Here is an 8,806-nt window from a genome sequence, read left to right as displayed (position 1 = left end):
AGCAGTAGTTTTGTTGATGCAGGTGAGTCCTGATGGTGCCAGTTGCTGCTTGCTTATCAACTGAAAACTGGGTGTTCTGAGATAAAATACCGGATCCAATAGAAATGGGTTCAAATTGAATGTTGCTAATTATTAAATGCTCCTATTATCTATACTCTTTCTCCATGACTCTCATATTCTCTCTACCCGTTAGTGGTCACCATGAAAGGAATTTGCCTTCTTGAGGAGTAGGAGTGAGAATGAATGGTGTTCATGGTACATCCTTTTGCATATTATCACCATTGTTCCCCACCCCCCACGCCGCCACACTTACCACAACACTTGTCCTCCACTCAGGAACTTAGCTGATCGTGGAGCCGTACTGCGCAGAGAGGGGGCTTGCTCACCCCATGTTGTCCATGCTTACTGTGACCTGTATCTATGCTATACCCATTTGCTTGCATTAGGCCTCATTTCAGTTCTCAGGTTTTAAAAACAACTCAATATTTTATGTTACAGAGCACCACACAGACCATTTTCTGTGAATGTAAAGAATGAAAAACCATTGCATGGTTTAGTCCTGTAATTTTTTTTATTATGAATAACTTTGTTAATGAAAGATATTTTATTTTTCAACTTTGAAATTTGTTTTTCTGCCAGTCGTCAGACATTGGCTGTTTCTGGGGAAAGAAGGTTTATCTCTCCTAAAAATGAAAACTGATGAAAAGGCTTTGGTCAAAGCTTACCAAAGGCCAAATAGTGCCAGGCTACCTCAGTTAACAATTCCACTGTGCCATTCAATGCTGAGGGAAATTACTCAGCTGAATGACCTTTGATCAAGAATATTTTAAAATGTACTATCCACACAGTGATGTATTTTTCAGTTCCCATGTCTTATCAAGTTTTTTTTTCCTTTTTGCATATTTGTGGCAGTGAAGAAATCGAGGTTTTGTGAGTTCCTGCTTATCTAACGTTCTTTATTCATGATGTGGTAGAAGAGTTATGGTTGCTTAGAAATGTACTAGAATTTGATTACATTGCAGTATTTAACCTAGCGCTGACAATTGAAAACCGACTTTATTCAGTGTGAAAGGCAATGATGACTATTTCCTGGTCACTTCATATCATTACAGAAAATTGAGAGTGCAAGTTCATTTACAACATTGCAGGGAAAATCCAAATAATCTACCTTGGAAACAGCCAATTTTAGGCTCTATTGGGCATCCAGATATCAATACCAGTAATTGGATTGGATCATTTACAAGGTTAGTTCCATGCTAATTTTTGAACTTTCATGCTCCAGATCACTGAGGCCCGGGTTTTGATGACACCCCATCACCCCCACTGACCACTTTCCCAAGATTCAGGCTCCAGTGCACACATCAAAACTCCACCTCACCAACTATTTTCATTCCATCTAAAAAAACTCTGAAACCAAGATCTCTCCTCTCCTCTCCCCCGTGCTCCTCCACTACCTTCTTAATATGGTTGTTATCCTTGGCAGGGCTCTGATTCTGCTTTTAGACCACAGTTCTTCTTGGAGAGCCCCCACTTCCAGCTGTGGTCTTTCTCCAAAGCTTACTGCTCCCCTCTCAGTCATTTCTGTTGCTGAAATGACCCTCATGGCCTGTTCCTCTCCCCCACACCCATCCCGTTGCCTAAATCCAGTGTGAGCACATTTTCACTGGCATGGAGTGACACAGTCCTCAGGCACTGATTAAATTTATATGAGGACTTATGAATTTTATATCACAGCAGAAATTTCCCTGCCAGGATAATGTTGTACCGCTAGTTTGTGCATTAGAATTTCTCGGAGTATTCAGATTAATAAAATGAACCTAATGTTGCTGGGACTTCTTTCACTGACAACCTGAGTTTGATCCCCAACTTTATTCCCATGTGCCACATGTTATTATTTTATCAAACCTTAACTGGAATTATATTGCTGGTTCCAAGTCTAGCAACCTTTAATTTTGTAACATTAAATATATGAGCTGATCTGAAAACCAAACCCTTAATAGTAAACATATTCCCATCTCTTTGTCTGACCAACATGTTATTGCATTTGTTACATTGATAGCATTTTGTTGAAGTGGAAGGATACATTGGCTCCAACTTTGTCACAACGGTTCTCTCAAGTGATGTTATGTCTTAGTTTGGAGAAATTAGAAGTTGAACCTTTGAACCGATGTTTGATTTTGAGAAAAGATGGGGTTCATTTGCTCGTTATTATCGTTTGAGTTACTTGATAGATTTCCTCCACGATCTAATTGTAAATTTTTGGTACTTTTTTTTTGCTGGCGGTTTGACGTATATCTTTAGAAGCCTTTTGTATGACACATGTCTCCTGGGTTGAACACCTAATGGGTTTTTTTTCCTCACCTTTTCTTGCTTAGTAGGGTTTCCCCCCTCTTTTTTTAATCACCAAATTTTTTCAATCTTTAAAATAATGTTTTTATTTCTTGAGACATTGTAAGTGTTGCTTACTTCGATGTACTCTGCTCTCAAACGCATTTCCCCCATTTCACGCACATCTGCTCTCACTCCAACCTCCCGCCACCCCACTAGGAATAGGGCTCCCCTGGTCCTCACCTATCACCCCACCAGCCTCTGGGTCCAACATATTATTCTCCGTAACGTCCGCCACCTCCAACGGGATCCCACCACTAAGCACATCTTTCCCTCCCCCCCCCTCTGCTTTCCGTAGGGATTGTTCCCTAGGCAACTCCCTTGTCCATTCGTCCCCCCCATCCCTCCCCACTGATCTCTCTCCTTGTAAGCGGAACAAGTACTACACATGCCCTTACACTTCCTCCCTTACCATCATTCAGGGCCCCAGACAGTCCTTCCAGGTGAGGTGACACTTCACCTGTGAGTCGGCTGGGGTGATATACTGTGTCTGGTGCTCCCGATGTGGCCTTCTATATATTGGCGAGACCCGACGCAGACTGGGAGACCGTTTCGCTGAACACCTACGCTCTGTCCACCAGAGAAAGCAGGATCTCCCAGTGGCCACACATTTTAATTCCACATCCCATTCCCATTCTGATATGTCTATCCACGGCCTCCTCTACTGTCAAGATGAAGCCACACTCAGGTTGGAGGAACAACACTTTATATTCCGTCTGGGTAGCCTCCAACCTGATGGCATGAACATTGACTTCTCTAACTTCCGCTAATGCCCCACCTTCCCCTCGTACCCCATCTGTTATTTATTTTTATACACACATTCTTTCTCTCACTCTCCTTTTTCTCCCTCTGTCCCTCTGACTATACCCCTTGCCCATCCTTGGGGTTCCCCCCCCGCCGTCTTTCTCCCTGGGCCTACTGTCCCATGATCCTCTCATATCCCCTTTGCCAATCACCTGTCCAGCTCTTGGCTCCATCCCTCCCCCTCCTGTTTTCTCCTATCATTTTGGATCTCCCCCTCCCCCTCCCACTTTCAAATCTCTTACTAACTTTTCTTTCAGTTAATCCTGACGAAGGGTCTCGGCCTGAAACGTCGACTGTACCTCTTCCTAGGGATGCTGCCTGGCCTGCTGCATTCACCAGCAACTTTGATGTGTGTTGCTTGAATTTCCAGCATCTGCAGAATTCCTGTTGTTCGATGTACTCTTGTTAATTTTGGATAATAATAATAAAAAGATTTGAAAAGAAAGAACATATTCCCCAAATGACAGGGGGTCAAATTTACTGAGTGGCGAGTGCTGTCTGTCACTTCCACATCGTCGATGCTGGAGGTTGATATATTGGCTGTAGCAGTATTGATGGTATCAGTGATACAAAGGCTGCTTATGTGGACCAACAATCATTGTGATGCCATTAATGGATTATTGTCAATAATCATTCTCTGTAATAATACGGCCATTTTCAGACTGCCTCTAGCAGTGAATGCTTTGATCTGGCAGTGGGTACCGGCACAGTCTGAAACATACTTTCAGTGTTACTCTCGGAGTGCTAAAGGCCAAGGAAATGAATCACTGTGAAGGTCTAGTGTCTATCTGATGTTGTTTTAGTGGAGAGCCCTAAACACCTGCTGCAAGCCATTTCGGCATTTTCACTATTCTTCACCCAAGAAGTGCATTGCTCTGCCTTGCAGACAGCACAACTCCTTAATACAAAAACATGCTTACAGATGATGGGATTGAATTAATCTGACAGAATACAATTCCCTTTTAGGCAGAAAATTTAAGACAAATATAAGATCCTTCCTATCAAAGGAAAGAAATAGGTAATGCCTCCTTTCAATTCCAGCATGGACAATTATGTTCCCTGCCTTAAACACTGCCGTCTTTCTCTCCTTCTACCTGTCCCATCCATCATCTTTGTTGCTAGATTTTGCCCAACATTCTCATTGTGATATCCATACGTATATCCAGGCAGGGGGCTTTACTTCTCTGCTCCAAACGTCACTGCAAACAGCAGCAGTTCCATACTATTCAGGATTCTTCTATGTACTTGCCACAAGAAACAGAAGAGAGAGAAAACACTCTTCCAACGTCGAACAGTCAGAACATCTCTGCAATGTATCATTCAAATGAGAGCCAATTAGTTTAATTGTTACTTGTTTCTGTAATAGGAAATTGGAAGGAGGTCATAAGAAGGATTTAGAGTGCAATAACAAGGAGGGTGTTTTCAACCTCACAGATGAGTCATTCTAACATAACCCAAGAGCTTGCTTCTGTTTCTTCAATTGCGAAGTGGTCTGCTTTTCACTTCACCATACAATGCTGCCGTGTACACTCCACGGCTGTTTTATTAGCTACACTTATACAGCTGCTCATCAGCCTATCGTGCGGCAGCAACTCAATGCATAAAGGCATGCAGACATGGTCAAGAGGTTCAGTTGTTGCTCAGACCAAACATCAGAATGGGGAGGAAATGTGATCTAAGTGACTTTGACTGTAGAATGATTGTTGGTGCCAGACAGGGTGGTTTGATTATCTCAGATACTGCTGATCTCCTGGGATTTTTTACACATAACGATCTCTAGATTTTACAGAGAATGGTGCAAAAACCGAAAAAACATCCAGTGAGTAGCAGTTCTTTGGGTAAAAATGGCTTGTTAATGAGTTAGGTCAGAGGAGAATGGTCAGACTGGTTCAAGCTGCCAGGAAGGTGACAGTAATCATGTGTTCCAACAGTGATGTACCGGGGAGCATCACTGAAAACGCAATACGTCAAATCTTGAAGCAGATAGCACCACAAATGCACACTCAGCGTAGTAGGTACAAGTGATACCTAATAAAGTGGCCACAGAGTGTAGTTATTATTTTACTGAGTTCTTCTTATTTTTCCTTATTGAGTTTTATCTATAAATTCTTGCAGTGTTGAAGTCTTTCAACAAAATAAATTTTGTTCCAGGAAGCACAGCAGAAACCTTGGTTAAAGAAGACCCTTGTAATAGAATGCCAAATCCCATCAGGACAATAAAAGTATTTCTGGGTGTTTATGATGTGCTGATAAGTGACTTCACAGAACATTTAAATCTTGATTTTGTAGTGGCAGAGAATGACATATGAGAAGCTATATCTAAGATAAACTATATGTATTTAACGCTGAGGTGCTTCTGCTGTATATAGCAAACTGAACTTGATTTCATCCATACTCTTCTACACATAGCCGAATATATCCAGGCCAGTACTACTGGGGCTGAATGACTTCAGTCTATTTTAGAAGTGCCTTAATCCATTGCCTCAGGATCTGCAGCTGCTTTCCTTTTGTAATATTTGATTTAAAATCAGAAGTTAAATCTGAACGTGCATTTATACTAAGCCTGGGTGCATAGATTTTGCTTTCCTATTGGAAGTGCCCTGAGAAAGCTCAGTTTGCATGAAGACTATGGGCACAGCATAAGTCTTTGTTTGCTGGCCTAAGACCTGGCTAGACTGCAGCAATACTGAAGCAGAGCCTTGTGTCAAAGCACAACTAAGTCATGCAAAATAGAGATGCTTACTGGCCACAGGGCAGGTCAGAGGGATCATCAAAAATGACACCATCGACAGAAGCCTGTTAAGAGCCTGCACGACCTGACATGTGGGCAGCAGCATCAGCTAGCTGTGCTGAACAATACATTTTTTAAAAAAGAAAGAAAGCTTAAGAAAAGATAAGCCTGTTTCTGAACAAAGGAGTTATCAAGTTAAATGACAGCACGAGAATGGACAAATGTGCAATGTTATTAATTGGCATTTGGAAGCAACAATTCAATTTCACTACTTGGAGATTTATCTTGACACATAAAAGGAAAATTAGATTATTTACATATTATGTCGCATGTTAAACAAATCTTGTAGCCACTCTAATGCTGCTCATTCAGAAATCCCACTTCATACCTAACCACCCACAGCTGGTTAAAAACTAATTGTCCAACGTAACACACATCAAAGTTGCTGGTGAACACAGCAGGCCAAGCAGCATCTATAGGAAGAGGCGCAGTCGACGTTTCAGGCCAAAGAAATACAGTTGCATTACTGAATAACAGATGCAACCGGGAGTAAACTAACAGGAAATGCACACTTTAAGATGCATTTCCATATATCAGCGTAATCAGCAATAAGAGAAGGGTCTCGGCCTGAAACGTCGACTGCGCCTCTTCCTATAGATGCTGCTTGGCCTGCTGCGTTCACCAGCAACTTTGATGTGTGTTGCTTGAATTTCCAGCATCTGCAGAATTCCTGTTGTTTGTCCAACGTAAATTGTTTATAGGGCATTTTTAACCTTGTGTTTTGGTAAATATTTATAAAGAAAGGTATAGATATGTAGATCTTGACTAAAAACATGCCAGGATTCATTTCGTGCACCTCTGCTGTTTTCAGGTTCACAAAGTAATTGATATGAATTTATGCTTTATTTTGCTCTCCATTCTTTTATCAATTTAAATCTTATTGCTGATTACGCTGATATATGGAAATGCATCTTAAAGTGTGCATTTCCTGTTAGTTTACTCCTGGTTGCATCTGTTATTCAGTAATGCAACTGTATTTCTTTGCATTTGTTTTAGATGTTACACCTTGAACCAGATTTATGCTGATCATTCGATCCGTAGTCACCTTGCAAATAAAACTTCCGCCGCTGTGACTTCTGGAGATTTCAAAGGTTTGCTTTTCGTTTCATGTTGAATTTTTATTTGGTTTGAAGTCTTTACCATAAAAAGAGTAATCTTACTGAAAATTAAGAAAAAACTGATATGTATCCAATTCAGTCAGATGTGATTACACTTGAATGTTAATGATAGAATATTTTTACTTTTCTACATTCTATTCTTCTGGAATTATAGACAGTTAACATCTAAACAGCATTTTAATCTCTGCTTCTTAATTTAATTTTATGCCCCCAAGTATTACTTACTCTTTGAACTATTTCATATACGTATTGAGAATAACATTAGCCGGTGTTTATGTTACTTAGATTTTTCATGTATGGTTTACAATATAAAATAATTAATAAAAGAGAAAGTTAACATAAACGTTTCCTTGTCTTGTTTCTGGTGCCAGACCAGGCCACGATATGAGCTTGAGAAGTATATTAAGAAAAAGAAACACGAATGCAAAGCAGAAACCCTTCACCCTGATTTTTCTGTTATAGTAAGGACATCAGATATTTTCAGAACAAGGCAGGACAATGCTCCCACAGCCACAAGTCCAGGAAGACGTTGCTGGTCTCGGCACACCTTAATTTTAGCAATCTTGATTCTTAGATCACGTTAGCAAGCTGCTAGCAATGCCGTGCAAGGTAACAATAAACTCAACAGTTCAGCAAAAGGTAATCCCTCAGAGCAGCAGTTTGATCAGTTTCAAATCATATCCTACCGAGAAATGCAAATTTTTTCAGAAAGTAACAAGCTGCTCACTAGCTAGTGTACATCAGGAGAACTGTCTCTCAAACATTGTGCTTTGTACAACCTAAAATTTCACAGTTGTTATCTTTGCATTCATTATACTTTAATCACAGTTAAGAGGGACTTTACAACACTTCAGAACTGAGTAATATTGTCTTTTCATATTTGTTGCAATAATTTACATTGGCAAAATAGATGAATGTAGATTATGGGTATTAAGAAAAAAAGATGCAAACTTCTCGATACTTTTAAACACAGAACTCATTTATTTTATTTCTCCTCAGAAGACCGTGAAGAATGACATCAGATTTCATGCTCTTGCCCCCTTTGCCGCGCCCTCTCAGGGTTACCTTGGCGACTGTGTTGCTAGGGATTACACAGTGGGAGTTGTAAGGGCCAAAGAAGATCAGAGCTTTGTCATTCTCCATTCAAAGGCAATTGTCCCTGAAAAATGTGAAGTGCTTCAATATCTGAAGACCTAGGCACTGACATAAAGGCAGACAGCTACTCCAAGTAAAAACTCATAATTAACTTGGTGCTCACCACTGGATCATTCATTAATGGTTATTTCATGAAGTAGACAATTCTCAGGCATTCATTGTGTAATACCCACAGAACCATTAAACAATGCAGCCCCCCAACATTCCAGGGTAATTGTTGTCATTTATTTCATGCTCTCCATAAAACTCTCTCTCAGGACTGAACTGCAGACAGCTTCAGACTTTGTAAAATAATATGACTCCTGTTAATATTCACTCTGATCTTTCCTGGAGGCCTTTCCAGGTGTACCTTCTCTTTTGTTGTTGAAGGATTTATATCAAATGAAGACTGTACAAAGAAGTGATGGAGGTCATGAGGTGAAAGAGCTGCTTGCAGGGGTCTCTGTCCCACATTTCCATCTCTGCATATACTTTCCTTTATCCCACCTGCAGCTTCCTAGATACCATAAAAATACTGCTTCCTGCCTCAGCTTTTCAATATAGCTGCTGC

The 8,806-nt window shown here is 40.6% G+C and overlaps 1 long non-coding RNA gene across 1 annotated transcript; it reads left to right on the top strand.

Moving 5' to 3' along the window:
* The first annotated feature begins 1,179 nt into the window (after positions 1–1,179).
* Positions 1,180–8,443, top strand: LOC134348984 (uncharacterized). The gene is made up of 3 exons (XR_010018549.1): positions 1,180–1,244; positions 6,980–7,074; positions 8,101–8,443. It is a non-coding gene; the product is annotated as an uncharacterized LOC134348984 (long non-coding RNA).
* The last annotated feature ends 363 nt before the right edge of the window (positions 8,444–8,806 follow it).

This window comes from Mobula hypostoma, chromosome 7, assembly GCF_963921235.1.
Source record: "Mobula hypostoma chromosome 7, sMobHyp1.1, whole genome shotgun sequence".
Taxonomy (NCBI): Eukaryota; Metazoa; Chordata; class Chondrichthyes; order Myliobatiformes; family Myliobatidae; genus Mobula; species Mobula hypostoma.
Note: the sequence above shows the minus strand (reverse complement) of the source record. Positions and strands in the feature narration are given on the sequence as shown.